This window comes from Diabrotica virgifera, chromosome 1 (assembly GCF_917563875.1).
Source record: "Diabrotica virgifera virgifera chromosome 1, PGI_DIABVI_V3a".
NCBI lineage: Eukaryota > Metazoa > Arthropoda > Insecta > Coleoptera > Chrysomelidae > Diabrotica > Diabrotica virgifera.
Window position 1 is genome coordinate 44,278,365 of NC_065443.1, and position 16,996 is coordinate 44,295,360.

Here is a 16,996-nt window from a genome sequence, read left to right on the forward strand (position 1 = left end):
TGATTTGTTGTAATAGATGGGATGGAATCCTCAGGAATATCTTTTCTTAAAAAGCTTGCCTGACAAGAATATGGAAACCCAAAGGATCTCCTGGATATAAAACCCCAAAAAAAATTCTAGATTAAACTTTTATCAGCAAAGGTTGTGTACCAAGGCTGAAAAACATAAAATTTAAATCCATGCCAATCTAGAGTTAAGGCATTGGCTTTCTCTGATCCGGGGTCAGGGTTCAAAATTACATACCTTGCACATTTTTTTTTTTTTTTTTTAGGATATGTGGCAGACATATCGATTTCTGGAATAAGAAGCTGCTCAAAAATTATAGTAACACAATTATCACTTAAAGAATACCTACTCTGTTTCTATTTTTAAAGATCTTGATTCCGAGTCAGGCAAAAGCATTTTTTTTACTGTTACAGATGCAAAAATAGTTTTTAAATTCCTATTTTCACAGAATTATTAAACTTATCTGCAAATGTTGAGTACTGTACACTACCCATCTTGTTAATGCAAGACACAGCTGTTGCGTTATTTATTCCTAGCAAAATGTTACAATTCCTATATTCGTTGAAAACGGATTTCAAGCCACTATATGCTGCTAGTAACTGAAGTACATTTATATAATGTAGTTGTTGTTCATGACTCCAAAAACCATGAGTTTTGTTATCAATGCAGCTTACCCGCCATGCTAAAAGATATATGCATCGCAAAATAGTTCAAGTACATAATTGGATTATTTTATATTTTGCTCACTAATTGGTATGTTATTTAACCACCAACTGTAATCATTTTTAAGTATTTAGGTATGGTCATTTCAGTGTTATAACTATTAGTTTAAGAAAGAGGCTACTTTTCTTTTGTATTTATTTATATATTGTTTTTTTTTTTAGTATAATTTTCCATATTTAACTTCCATAAATGGACGAACTGTTACAAACTGACCGATTAAGGCTGCAAATAATCTTATTTTACATGTACTTTTATTTTTGATGTTCTGAATACTATTAGATTTTTTTTTTGTCAGCAGGTGCAAAATATATCAGGTTCGAATCAAACGTAAAACCAAGAATAGTTATATTTTGTGGGGGTGAAAGTATACTTTTCCTTTTTTTTTATTTATAGTAAATCCCAAGCAGAAAAAACATAGAAAATGTTTAAACTATATTTTCTTCACATTTTAAATATGATTTTGAAATTGGTAAATGGTCCTCTAAAAAATTGACAAAAGTAAAGCCTCCTGTTATTAGATTATTTAAGGCTGGTTTTAAAGTTTTTGTAAATATAAAAGCCGAGATATTATTCAAACCAAACGGTAAACAGTTTAATTAATATAAAAAAGTTCTGTACTTAAATTTTAAATATTTTTTAGAATTTTAATGAACAGGAATAGCAAAATAGACAACTTTTAAATCTATTTTTGCCATAACCCTTGAAAATGAGCTTGAGGACTGACCTATTATAGTCTTCCAGCTTAAAATATGTGGCTTCTATAAAGCAATTCAATTGTTTTAAATTCAAAACAAAATCTCTGATTTCCGTCTTTTTAGGCACAAAAAACTACGAAAAATAAATTGTCCTTTTGTATGTGAAGAAGGAGAAATAGTAATTTTTAATTACTTTTCAAGTAATTTTTTTTTTTTTTGTCATACGACCAGTTTGGGTCTATTAGAACTTTTGGTGCTCTCTCTTCAGAGGGCGTTGTTTTAAATAAAATATTAAAACCTTAGACCAAACTTAAAAATTTCTTATCTGAAGTAATCCCTTTCCATATTTTAATACAGTTAGCCATATTACCCTATTAATTTTTATTGACATTTAGTATGACATCCTGGTTGTTCTCATTTGCTTTTGGTACTGCTGTCTGTTCGATTGTTTGCATCTCGATGCTAGTAGAGGGTGATTTGAGTACTGACTTTGTCCAATTCTTGGTCTGCTCAAGGTTGGATTGAAGTTTAAACGCTGCTGATTAAAGTTGCTAGATTCTGAAAGAACTCTTGATGGATGCTGAATGGAAACAGCAGCTTGGCTTTGTGGTATAGTCTTTGGATAAACAGTGGTCTTTTGTGGCTTCGTAATGACTTCGAGATGACTTAATAAAGCTGATTTTGTATCTTTGTTTAATATTTTTGACAAAACCAAACAAAAAATTATTGTAAGTACACTTACTAACTTTGTAATATTAAGGTAGACGATAAAAATCAATGCAGAATGTGCAAAAAGTAGTTAAATATATTTTATTCTATTCTAAACTTCTGGGCTACTATAAGTAACTCTGCGAAGTAGGAGTAGCTCAAAATAAAGATTTTATGGGCTACTAAAAAAAGTACCCTCTTCTAGTTTTATTGTTTGAGGACAAACCAAACAAACATTTAATGTAAGCAGTAAACTTACTACCCTCGTAATATGAAATCTAGGCAAAATGTGCACAAAGTAGTTGAATAAATACATTTTATTGTATTCTAAACTTCTGGGCTACATTAAAGTACCTCGGAGAAATAGAAGCAGATAAAATAATCATAAAGATTGTCTGGGCTGCTAAAAAGTACCCTCTGCTGTAATTTTATTGTTTGAAGACAAACCAAACAAAAAGCTTGGTGTAATTAAACTTGCTTGTAATCTTAAATCGAAGTAGAATTTACAAAAGTAGTGAAATAAATATAATTCTATTGTATTCCAAACTGCTGGGCTACTGTAAAAATACCTCTGAGAAATAGAAGCAGATAAAATGATCATAAAGATTGTCTAGGCTACTAAAAAATACCTCTGCTCTAGTTTTATTGTTTGAACACAAAACCAAACAAATAATTTAGTGCAAGTAAACTTGCTTGTAACGTGAAATCGAAGTAAAATTTAAAAAAGCAGTTAAACTAATATATTTTGTTCTATTCTAAACTTCTGGACTACTGTAGAGTACCTCTGAAAAATAGAGGCAGGTCAAATAATCATAAAGATTTTTTGGGCTGCTTAAAAGCACCCCTGCTCTAATTTTATTGGTAAACCCTTTACTTTGTTCTATTTTAAACCTTTGGGTTATAATTTTATTTTTAAACCCCTAATAATGTAGTCTATATTACTTTGGGTTACCTTAAGGTATCCTTATTGACACAAACAATATAAATTTTTGCATAATATCGTGTCTGTCGGACATTTTGCTACAAAATAAACATTAATAGGAAAACCAGTGCAGTGTGGCAACATAGCGCCTGTTACATCTCTGTGTGTTTTGACAAATACTATTGACGTTTTGAGTATTTCGAATAGGGAAGAAGGCGAGATATAGTAACTATGACAACAGAGAAAATATATTGATAACAACAAAAAAGGACCCCAAGTTTGAATTTGGTTAAAATTGTCATTTCGAAAATATTAAATATTTATAGTTCGATCTATTCACACATAATTTAATTTATCTAACATAAAATGATTCAAAAATATCTTATAAATAACTTGGTCTTTTGGGATAAAACCCAAAAATATCATATAAATACCTTAACTCTACCAGTTTCTGTTGCAAATTTTCATATTTCCTCCTCTTTCGGGATACACAATTATTCTCTGATGACTTTTGTGGTATTTTAAACACTGTCTAATAATTTTTATAAAACTATTTGGAAAGCACTTGTGATCAGTACACGCACAGAAAAAAAACAGTGATGCGCGGACGTCACTTGTCAAGAAGCTTAATAATCTTCTTTTTCTTCTTCTGCTTCTTTAAACTGTGATCAGCGGCCCGAAAAGACCACTACCATAAGTACAAATGTTCGAAATGTTATGTGAAGGACAATTAATTAATATGTTCTTTTTATCATTCGTGACATCACGCATATGCTCTTAAATAGACAAATCTTTGATCTTTAATAACTCAAAAAGTATTGATTTATTTTAATAACATGATATAACAAATTTTACTTATAATTTGTCCCTCTATGATTTGTGGGGTTATTTTGAATAAAATAGTGTTCACCCCCGAGAAGGGGTGGTATCCACCCCCAGGGTAAAAGTGTAAGATGGCACCAAATCATTTTTATTTCTTGGGGTATGTTCTAACTAGTCACCAATTTTCATGCAAATCGATGGAGGTTTAACAAAATAGGAGGTGAAAACCTTTAAAGACTACACTAACTTTCCCCTTTCATTCCTTATTGCTACTTCCTGTATCCACTGAGGTGTCAGCCTGAAAGGGGTCATAATTATCAATATACAATAGACACATTTCACAGGAAAAACTCCATATTACTTATGACGATAATTTTTCGGCTCTAGCTCTCCGTCTATAAAGCTTAATAGAGGTCTTCTAATTGTCACTATAGTGTGTTGCAAATTCCAAGAAATGGGAACCACAAAATCGATAGGTTTTCAATATGATATAACAAATTTTACTTAAAATTTGTCCCTCTATCGATTTGTGGGGTTATTTTTAATAAAATTGTTTTCACTCGCGGAAAGGGGTGGTATTCACCACCAGGGTAAAAGTGTAAGTTGGCACCAAATCCGTTTTGTTTCTTGAGGTATGCTCTGACTAGTCACCAATTTTCATGCAAGTCGATGGAGATTTAACAAAATAGGAGGTGAAAACCTTTAATGACTGCACTAATTTTCCCCTTTCATCCCTTACTGCTACTTCCTGTATCCACTGAGGTGTCAGCCTGAAAGGGGTTATAATTGTCAATATACAATGGACACATTTCACAGGAAAAACTCCATATTACTTATGACGATACTTTTCGGCTCTAGCTCTCCGTCTATAAGTAAACGGATAAATGCAAGTACTGGTTGCGCAAACATGCGCATAAAAACGGTACAAGCAGTTTCGTGACGATTTCTGGACCGTGCAAAAATTGTGTTATGAAACAAATCTAAAGTTCGATACACATATGCGAGCTGAACTGTTCGCGTACTGCTCGCGTACAGTTCGTTGAAAATATCACAATCCATGGAAAGCGAAGCAACACTTGTGCCAAGTTTATATAAATGATTCATTTTATTTGTAATTTGGGTATTAATTACACTCGTTTCTCACGTTTCTCTCTTAACTTAGGAAGGAAAACGTCGTTCACACAATCTCGATGCGACGACACTTACAGACAATATCTCTGCGTACACCGTCAAAATTGAATTGAGAATATCCTTTATGTTCGTCCCAAATACCGACAGGCCTTGGTTCGTGACGAGGGACGAACGAACAGCTCGCAAGCGATTCGTTCCACCTTACAAATTATACGAATTAGAGTTCTCAAACAGTTCGGCTCGCAAATGTGCCTCGACCTTAATATTATCACTACAATCGTTAGCTTAATAAACCTTTGTGGACTTTTATTTGTTGTATTTTCTGCCATTTCTACATTTGCTTCGGTTTCCCCCTTTAGATTTTATAGCAGTCGATTGGCCTTAGAGCTTTCCACACTGCGATGTGAAAACATGAATAAGCTACATCTATAATCAGTCCAACAGATTAAGACTTCTAAGGAAATCACTTTTCCGTTGAGAAGAGATATTTGTTACTCTACAAAGACCTGTTCCAGATTACTTATGGCGTTGGTGAGTAAGTTCTCTACAGTGTTAGATAAAATGTTCGGCCGCTTTCTCTGAATTTTCGCATGGTCTCTGTTCGCTTTGTTCCATTTTACAGAGATGATATTCGAGTGATCAGTGACCTGTCAAAATACGTGTGATTACTCTGAGTTCGGTCTTCTAAAGCTCCAAGAGTATAAGTTATAGAAACCTCTTTGTTTGCATTTAGCGGTCTGTAATATTTTTACAGTATGCTATACAAGTTTATTTTCCCATTTTTGGATATCCTTTACTATACAGGTTATTGGCAAAATTCCTCTGATACTGTGAAAGAAGTATTTACTCCTGTTTTAGAAAGACTACCAGTATTTTAATCATAAACCATTTCATTATGCCTTGGTAGCCACTGCAAAGTTATTTTGTTGTGCGCTGCCAGTAGTTTAAGGGACTGTTTGCAGATCCAAGCTCTTATGGAGTCATAATTTGCAGACTTTAGAGTCCACAATGCAAACTGCCTAAGATAGTAAACATATTGGCTACATTGAGGCATTTTTCAGGTACTGTTAAACACAAAATCTATTGCTTACAGTTCTGGTTGAAATATTGTAGGAGTAAGTATTTTCTATTCTTTTTCTGTTCTATGTTTTTAATCTCTTAGTTTAAATTATCAGAGCACCTCTTTTTATACACAGTGAACCTTGCTACTAGGACTAGGGTTGGACACTGATATACTTTGTGTCTCAAAGGCACCGTTGCTCAGTCGTTGGAGATTATAGTCGGGGTAATTTGGGGAAGTATGGAACACGTAATTAGTAAAGTAATTGAGGCCAGACTCGTGCTCGCACATTAAATTTTCTAAAAGTTGTAAAGTATCTGCTTACAGCATAAATACTACTTAATTTTCAAAATGAAAGAAGTCCACAAAGTGTTTATCACTGTTAATCTGGTAGGGTTAACTGTTATCACTGAAAAATATTGTGAGCGGTGACGATGTGTTAAATTCCAGTCGTAATTAAGACCTTTAGCGAAGCTGTTTATTTTAGCGAAAAAAGTACCCTGTTTGAATTACCGCTTTTGGGGATTAGGTTCAACAACGGTGTCGGAGAATAGCAATACTTTTTGCGGGCAATACTTTTATTGAAATCATTTTTTTTTTTCGCCTAAAATCTTTTGTAGCATAGGATAGACGTAGATACGATCTTCTTAATATTTAGCGGCTCTTTTCACACTTAACATTGAAAACTGCATGGTTATAACAGCAGATCTAATAAGGTGTAAATTAAAACTGGAGGGTCAAATAATAGAACAAGTCATGGAGTTTAAATATCTAGGCATCACACTATGCAGCTACGGAAAGCGCGAAACAGAAGTGGAAGATCAGATGAATAAAGCAAACAGAGCCGCAGGTTGCCTGAATAAAACAATATAGAGAAACAAAAACATCGGAAAAGAAGTGAAAGGCAGAATTTACAAAACAGTCATTAGACCAATAATGATATACGCGGCAGAAACACGACCTGATACAGAAAGGACAAAAAGAATGATAGAAAGAGCAGAGATGAAAACATTGCGAAAAATCGATGGTAAGACGCTGTGTGATAGAGCTAAAAGTGCAGATATACGAAGGAGATGCAAGTTGGACAACATTAATAACTGAATGAAAAGCAGAAGAGTAGAATGGAACGACCACATAAGCCGAATGACAACAAATAGAGTAGTAAGGACGGCGAGAGACGGTTCCCCAATAGGAAGACGATCAGTGGGAAGACCACGAAAAAGATGGAATGACAACTTACTGGAGGCACATTGAAAAACAGACAGAGTAATGTCTATATAAAAAGAAGAAGAAGGAGAAAAAGATATTGAAAACTGCTTATTGAAGTTGCTCTTAAGGTACGTATAGATATGCGCGCCTCTCACTTCGCGCCGTGTGTGAACTGTGCGTTTGTGGCGCGTTCGTTAGATTAGTACGTGTTTTCAAGAGGCGCAGAAACGACGCGCACATGGTGCACCACGATCCAACTTCTGTCGACGTCACAAACTCGCGGCGTAAACACGGCGCGAAGTGCGCGGCGCGCATATCTATACATAACTTTACGGTTCAGAACACGATGCATGAAGTTGTGATTTGGAGGACGTTCATTTTTAAATAAGAATTGTTAAGCTATTCCATCGCACCTATTATAATCTGCTTTTTATTTAATTGTTTGTTTTTTTTGATACTATGTATTTTAAAATAATTATAGTGTCTGTACCTATCTGTGATTGAATAAATTTTTTTTCTACGAGCGTGCAAAAATGTCTACTTTCGCTCACGCGTTTTAGTTAGAAAGTTTCACTTTTCCGCTCGCGTTTTACTTTTCCGCACGCGTGTACATATTTTAATATGGCCTTAAAATAATTATAATACATGCAATAAACTAATATTTTGATATTATTTACTATTTTATTTCAAATGTATCTTATTGTGTTCCTGTTTTAATGAAATTAACGCGACTATTTCACTAGACTGTTTTTAACTGATAAAACGGCATAGCAACGCATCGTTTTCTACTGACAAAACTCCTTAGCGACGTGGTTTCTCAGCGACAAAATTATGACAGATCCGTCAGGAAAGTGTCTGGTAATAACAAATAAATAAATATTATATTTCGTTGATATGGTGCATTAATTGTCTCGTGAAATAGTCTTGTCGAATATCATTCGAGAGAAAACTTTTACCGGCAAAATTTTCTCCTGGTTTCATTCAAGTTCGTTGCCTTTTGGTAATTTTCGCTTATGAAATTTTGACAAAATCACTCGACTGACGTCTCGTGATTTAAGTCAAAATTTAATTCGCGAAAATTGCCAGGCAACAAACTTTCATATCAGTCCAAAATATTGCCGGCAAAATTTTCTCTCTTGTGATATTATATACGACAATTTGATAAAATAAAATTATTTTGACAGAATATTCGAAAGTCAAATCGGTAGACAATAACAGTCGTTTTGAATCATCGTCATGGAAACCAAGATCGTCGTCATGCAAACTAATTATATTGAAAGTTTGGTTTTGACATCCTTGTCAAAGAATTAATTTGTGTATGTATTTTCATATTAATTAAATTAATTGATTAAGATTTGGTCATTTTTTAAAGACTCGTAGAAAAAATATTGTTCCTAACTCTTGCAGAAAGTCTCTTTTCCGCACACGACTGCTTGCCGAACTCCCGCTTCGCGTCGTTCGGCAAACTGCAGTCGCGTGCGGAAAAGTATGACTTTCTGCATTTGTTAGGAAAATAACTATTACCAACTTAATTTTTTTCTACTTTTTTCTAAATATTAAATTTCATTTTGTCAAACATCTCAACCGTAGTTTGCTCGGCTAAAATTGAATCATCATTGAATTCAGTCATCATGTTTCCATTTTTAAAGGTCTTTTTAATAGCCGAGCCATATTAAGATTTTTACTTTTCTATAAAGTTAAAACTGTTCCTTATATTTCGAGACGTCACAATTCTATAACAAGCAACTGGATTTCTTAAATCCTATTTTTCAACCAACATAACCGGAAGTAGAACCAGTGGCGTAACAAACTCCATCAAAACAACCCGCACAACTGGAAATGGGGCCCAATTAAAAAATTACTAAATTAAATGCAACTTGTGTAACAAAAACTAATAGGTATGTGCTACAACCCAGTAAATGAACGTGAAATACGGCGCTACCGTGTAATTTTCAGTGTCACTACCGAAGTGGTCAAGTCAATACTTTTTGAGTTATTTGCGACTGAAAATGTTTTTTGTTCAACGAAAAAAAAACACGTTTTCAGGCGGTTTTTCGCAAATAATTCAAAAAGTAAGTATTTATTCGTGGTCAAGTTCTTATTTGTCAAATTCTAAATCGAATAATTCAACATGAAATAACCAAAAAATTAAGTACTTTTCGGAGAAAACTCATTAAAACTTTTTTAAAGCTTTATTTTTATTTTTTATAAAAGTTTTTGGCATCAAAACTAAGTGAGTTACTCTCAAAATAAAGTGAACCCCTTTTTTGGTAAAAAATATCGTGAAAATCTCCCACTATTTAGCACCCCAAATGAAGTTATTCATTACCGCTTTACAAATTACTTAACCTTTTTGAAGTTATATTTCTTTAGGCGCGATAGGGAGTGAATTTTTATTATTCTGCGCGCAAGCACACAGTGACAGTATATTTATTGTTCGTTGCCAAATCTTTTAACGACGTTCTACACCTTCGTTGCGGGGTATGCCTCTCAGAGGAAAGGGGGGAAACTTATATGCAAGCGAAAATTGGTAACAATGCATTTATAGCAGAATTCTCAAATCATATGTTTCAGTATTGAATACTTTATAAAAATAAATTATAATAAATTATAAATAAGTGGTATGGTAAACAATCCTCATTTTTTAATATGTTATTCCTTACAAAAAAACCTTTAATTTAACCTTTAACTACACGCGCTGGCGTATTTTGTACGCCAGATATAAGAATTCTACTGCTAATATATTTAAAAATTTAGTTTTTAACCTTGTTTATCTCTCTAACCTATCACTGAAATGTGCTTTACAATTTGGTTTTTATTTCGTTATAATCGGCCTTCCGGGAAGACCGTAATTTACAGTTTATTATTTGTTGTTTCCTGTGGTGGACAATATACACCACGATTATATTAAACTAAGTAGTAATATAAGTACATATTTCAATTGTTTTTTAGTCATTATGGCACAAACTATATTTTTCTTTATAAACAATACTTTTTCTCCTGTAAAAAATCACATTTCAAAAAATTTGTTATTAGTAATTTTATTTATCATGGAATCCAGTTATTCCATGATTCCAGTTATAAATCCCAATTGGCTTACTGAGAAGGAACTCCAAGTAGTCACTGATGCCGAATGAGGTTTATAACAAACAACTAAGTGTATTTTTTTTTTTTTCAAAAAAAAAACAAATCCCCTGTTTTTAAGTGTATTTTCTTGTGGCGTATAAAGTACGCCACGCGTGTAGTTATGTTATAACTTAATACGCGGGTAGTTAAAGGTTAAGCACAAATAATTAAAAATCGTAAATTTGGGTCAAAAGTTATTAACTTTTTAAGAATTCCCATTAGAGCCCATGTTAAAACTTAACTTTGACCCTTAATAATAATTAAACGGCACGGTAAAACAATTTTTAAAAAATCAAGTCTTAGTTTTTTGAAGTAAATTTTATAACATACTAAAATTTCATGCAAATCTTTAATTCTTTGCAGAAGGTGTAGAACGTCGTTAAGTTACATGTATCAGTCCAAAAAAAGGCGTGGAAAAATATATCAGTGTTTTTAGTAAATATATTTATTATAATTTTTATGTCTTTGGATTTGTCTTCCTCGGGAGTAAGGTAATACGTATTATTAAAACATTTTTATTTAATATTTCACTTCGTCTAGTTTTTACCGTGGTTTGTCATAATGTCCGAGAAACCGTCAAAACAGTGCCTTCGTAGCCTCATTGGTACAGCATTCGACTACGGATCGAGAGGTCCCGGGTTCAAATGCGGACAATTGCTGTCTTTTTTTTTTAATTTTTGGATTTTTGGAAAGTAGTAAACTATTAAAATCAGTTTAATAGTTAATAAAATAAAAATAAACTGTTTTAAAGTATTGTATTTCGCTGAAGTCATATAATAAAAGTATAACTTCTTACTTGCGTACAAAGCACACACACATTCTTTTTTGTATATGAGCTGTAAATTTCACCGGTGCAAAGTGCTTATTTTTGAAAGGGTTCTAGTTGAAAGAACTTGAACGAGTCACTAATCACGAGTGTATTCAAATTTGGAACAGCTATCTTAACCAATTTATGTCTCCCAGAAAAACAAAATAAAACCAAAGCGTTTGTAAAAGAAAAACCTACATTTCTTTACTCTTTGAGATTTTTCGTATTACTAATACTTTTTAAGTTATTTTGAAAAAAGGCATTTTCCAAAATGAATTGTTTTTTTTTTAATAAGAACATTGAACCGGTCAAACTTACAGATCATGTAAACAATACATAAATATGTATATAAGGTAAATGGTAAAGCGCTAACGATTTTATTTGGGTTGCTAAATAGAGGGAGATTTTCAAGATTTTTTTTTAACCAAAAAAGAAGCCAACTTTATTTTTAGCGTAACTCGCTTAGTTTTGATGCTAGATACTTTTATAAACAAAAATACTAGATTTGTTGTAAAACGTATATTTTGAAGTACCCTAAATAAGGGTCACAATAAGACAAAACGTTTTCCGATTAATAAATCCATCATCAGTGTTCTAAGAGCCCTAAAATTAAGTATAACCTAATTAATTGAGAAAAAGTTAAAAAATTGACAGAGGTTTTAAAAAACAAGAGGCCATACTTACATCTTATATTTTAAAACCTCTGTCAATTTCTTAACTTTTTCTCAATTAATTAGGTTATACTTAATTTTAGGGCTTTTAGAACACTGATGATGGATTTCTGAATCCAAAAATGTTGTGTCTTATTTTGACCCTTATTTAGGGTATTTTAAAATATACCTTTTACAACAAATCTAGTATTTTTTGATTTATGGTATACAGCCAGCTACAGGAAGTTTATTTTCCTCGTTTTCCCCGAAAAGTACTTCATTTTTTGGTTATTTCACGTTGAACTATTCGATTTGGAATTGGACGAATAAGAACAATTCTTCATGAGCTACAACTTCGCTTTTACTGTGTCGATAATCTTCATGTATACACCATTTTTTTGTGTTTTTATAAGCTACATTTTTGCTTAAAATAAGTATTTTTTTATAATTTTTCGATAATGTTTAATTAGATAAAATACCTATTTTTGAGTTATTTGCGAAAAACCTCATGAAAACGTGATTTTGTTGTTGAAAAATAAACAACTTCACTTGCAAATAACTCGAAAAGTATTGTTTTAGACAAAGAAAATCTATAGAACAAAAGGTGCTTATAATTAGTTAATTTATCCATTTCCGGACTTATTTTAAACGTATGTTTTTCGCCCAAGTGAAAGCAACCAACGGCACAAGTCTAACTTTGAAGTGGAGAGTAAGTAAAACCTAAATCCAAATTGCCAAGCAAATCCGTGGTGACGCTAATAATTACACTCCAAAACGATCATTTACTGGGCTATTACATAGTATTATACTATGAGATGAACAACTTTCTTCGTGCACTACGATCGGCTAATATATCTACAATTGTATTAATACATATATCTATCTGATGGGCAACTTCATTTTCAATACTACACTTTTTAAAAAACGTATGTATGCGTAAAATAATATAACAACTTTTAACACACTAAACATTTTTATATGTCTTAGACGACAAGAAAGGGCATCTAACATATTGGGGCCCTCCTCAAGCTTCATGCTGCGGGGGCCTCTGTTACGCCTCTGAGCCGAACCGAAAATTTATATTTGGACTGATTATGATTTCACTAATTTTGAATCGTGTTTGCTAATCGTTGGTTGACATATCACATTCATGTACTATTTCTGTGACTATAATGAGGCACTTCCGGTTACAACTTCTTCTTCTTCTTCTTCGTCTTCTAACTGGAAGTGATATAAAAACCAGAAGTATATATTTGTTCTCGTCTTGGTGCGTCGAATAACAATAAAATGGGTGAAAAGTTACTTCCTTTTGGCTGTTTTTTGTCGGTATAGCACTACAATCTCTAGGTTATAGCGAAAAATTTTATATTGGTTCGTAATTTGGTTACATTCCTTAGTGTGTTTCTACATATTTATGTTAAAGCGTTAATGTTAAATTTACTTCTTCTGTTAAAAGATAAATATTGTCGTAATCGTTAAATTATAATTGCTGGTTTTGTTTCATCTTCCTAAAATTTCTATAGAGAATCCGGATTTATGAATATAAATTTAATAAAAGAAACAAAAATCGAGAAAAAAATGTTTATTTATAACAATAATTACACCTTAGTCTAATGTACAGTAACGACTACAATCTTACAAAAAATTAAATCTTTGTTTAATTATTGTACACCATCTCAAAGGAATTTATCGATATAACTTACGTATTTTAGATCTATTTCAAAGCTTACCATGCGCAGGAATAGAGATTTACAAAAGTCACTACTTATGATACTTTTTAACCTTTTTGTTAAGTTTTAAGATCTTTTGTACATGTTTGCTCCTGTTCAGGCTTTAATAACAATTAATACAAATAATGACAGCATAATTCTGTTTCACCTTGACGTGGTCATGAGCATCTAGAGAAAAAAAAAAGACGAAATGAAGACAAATAAATTTGAGAAAACTTTGACAGGACCTTTCATGATTCCAGAAAAGAAGATGAAACATATAATATGCTAAATTCACCAGAAATTATTGTTTCACATATCTCAAATCTTATTCTGCTCACTACTCGTATTTTACAAATAGGCTCATGCCTGTTTTACTTCCGTTTTAAGACTCAATTGACGTTGTCTGACCCATCTTTTCCTTGGTGGTCCCATCCCAATGATTTTCTTCCATTTGGTGATTTGTCTCTTGCTATTAGTACTTTTCTATTGTCTGTCATTCTTTCTATGTGTTGATTCCAGATTCTAGATTTGTGTGTCAACGTATGCCATTCCTTCATTGCTTTAAGAGATTTTGATTACGTACACTACGTCAAAAAACTTGAGTGAAAACATTACATGTATACAATTCAGATGACACGTGGATAATCAATCAGGAAAAATAACATTACGTCGTAATGAGCACGTAAAGGTTGGAATAAACTCATTTTTTCGTGAATGGGCGAATTTAGAAATAAATCCCAAAACAGGTCGATTTTTATTTTTAAATTATGATTTTTTGTCATATATGTCATACTAGTGACGTCATCTATCAGAGGCGGAAGGACGTAATCGATGATTTTTTAATGAGTGTAAGGGTCGTGTGATAGCTCATTTTAAAGGTTATTCAATTCTCTATTGATTAATATAAACATTAACCTAAATAGTTATACAGGGTGTCCAAAAAATTTTTTTATTTAATTAATTGAGATGAAAAGAAGAATGCATGTGATTTATTTATTTCAAAATACATTTTACTGCTGACAAAAAAGAGAAAAAAATGTTTAATTGACAAATAAATATTGTTTTTCGCTTAAATTCAATGTTAAAGCTGCCACCCATCTGCCTCTTAGCAGTTTGAACATTTAATTTTATCGAAAAGGAATGTTTATTTTTCAAATATTTATTTTTTCTGTTTTCTGACAGCAGTAAAATGTATGTTGAATTAAATAAATTACATACATTCTTTTGTTTGTGTTAATTTATTTAAATAAAAAAACATTGTTTCTGAACTCATTGTATAAATAGTTATATTAATGTTTATATTACTGAATAGAGAATTGAATAACCTTTCAAATGAGCAATCACACGACCCCCATTCTTATTTAAAAAAATCATTGATTGGTCATCACGCCAATAGAGCATTAGAATATTGAACGAATAATATTGGCTATTAAAAAGAATGGATGTCCTTTAGGACAAGGAGACCATGATAAAAAAAAATTGACCAGTGTTTGAGAGCTTTTCTGAAAATACAGTAACATAAATTATACATAATTTGTATTATTTTATCATATTTTTTAATATCTTTATTATCCATGGCCTAATTTTAGATTAGCCTCTTGGATGACTAGCGAGTGCCAGATTTGTCCTTTGCTTTTTCTTCTAATCGTTGTTTTTCATCTTTCCGTCTTTTTTTTTTTTAATTGACTGTGCTTGATTCTCTACTTCCTCTTACATAACCGGCCAATTGATCAAAGAACCACACTAAAAAAGTTGTATTTATATTTTGTTACTATATTCTTTATGAACCAAATTAACAACTTTCACTTTAAATATATTTTTTCTCAAAGCTACTCCTTGAGTATTACTCGAATGTAATTGTTAGAAGCAGAACATAAAAATACATATCAAAAAGTTAATTATATCGATAAAACTCCTTTAAAAATTAGAAATATTTACATAAGTACTAGCTATAGGAACAGATTTGGTGGAATGTTTTGAAGTGTTCAATTTTTTGGGAAATTTTAAGTCATGTTATACTTATGTATAAAAAATTACTTCGAGGTGAAGAAATAGAGGAGAATATTGTAATAATGAGATGGTTATAAATATAAGTTATTTTTTAATAAGGGACAATTGTAAAAAATATTTAATAGATAAATTAAATCCGTAGAGACTTATTCATTACAAAGAGTATTTTAATTTTTTTAAATGTATTTTTTCGAAAACCGGTCAGGAATTTAGACATTTTTGAAAGAAACGTTCGATATTTCCTTATACTTAGCCGTTGCCTGGAAATGAAAAATAACTGTACCGAAATGTTATTTCCTTGCTGCAAGGAAATATTTTTTCCTTACAGCAGATTCAGAACAAAATTAATCTAATGAAGCATTATTCACTATTTCCAAGGGGTATACCAGGAATCGGACACTCATCGTCACTCATGATTAAATTAGGTAATTTTGCCTTTTAAAATGATTACAATCACAGAAAACACGAGAAAACACCAAAAATACTACCAAAAATAAGCAAATGCGTCAAATTTGACAATTCAGTTTTTTTTTTCTATAGTTACAAAACCTGTATTTGGTGGCATCACGAATATTTGAGTCAAAATAATAATATGTCTATTTGTAAATTTTAACATGTTTATTTTAATATAATTTAAATGTTCGATTTTCGGAAAAATAGTATGTATACCTTGTAGGAAAAGCCACATTTTCGGACTCTGTATTGCCTTGTCTCGGCTTTCGCCTCGATGGCAATCTTTACATCGTCCGGGAATGTTAGGCTTTTCCTACTGGGTATACAATGTACTCTTATTCGAAGTGTATATCATTTCACTACCGATTTTCCGTGAAATATGATGAATTTGAATGTGCTTTTGGGAATTCAACTACACACTTTATGACCGCATCTGATCATAACGAGACAAAAAAAAACGGCATTTGTGCATTAGGAAAATGCATTTTAAAAAGTGCATTTTTAAGTTATTCAAAGTTCAAAAATTTACAACTCTAAGGATATTGACAAAAATGAGTCCAATATTGTAACTCGGAGTTTTTTGTGGTCACTGAACACGAATACGATACCGGCAAGAGTCTTCAAAGTACATGGTACTCGCTAAGGATGTTATCAACACCTTCCTCTGGAGTTTTATAAAATATCGTTAGATAATATAATTGATTAACACTTGTTACTTGGAGGTTTATGAAGCCTTTGAACAAAAATACGGTAACAAATGTAGTCCCCAGATACCTAGTGCTCGGAATAGGTGGCATCATCGTTGTTTCCTGAAATTGTGTGGGAATTTTTGTTTCAAAATTAACAATTAATTGTGTTTTATGTATTTATTCTGTTTAAAAAAAGAACTTCAACGTAAAAAATAATGTATAAAAATCCATTTCTGCTGAATTCAATTCAACTTGAAAACCTTCTAGTAGAA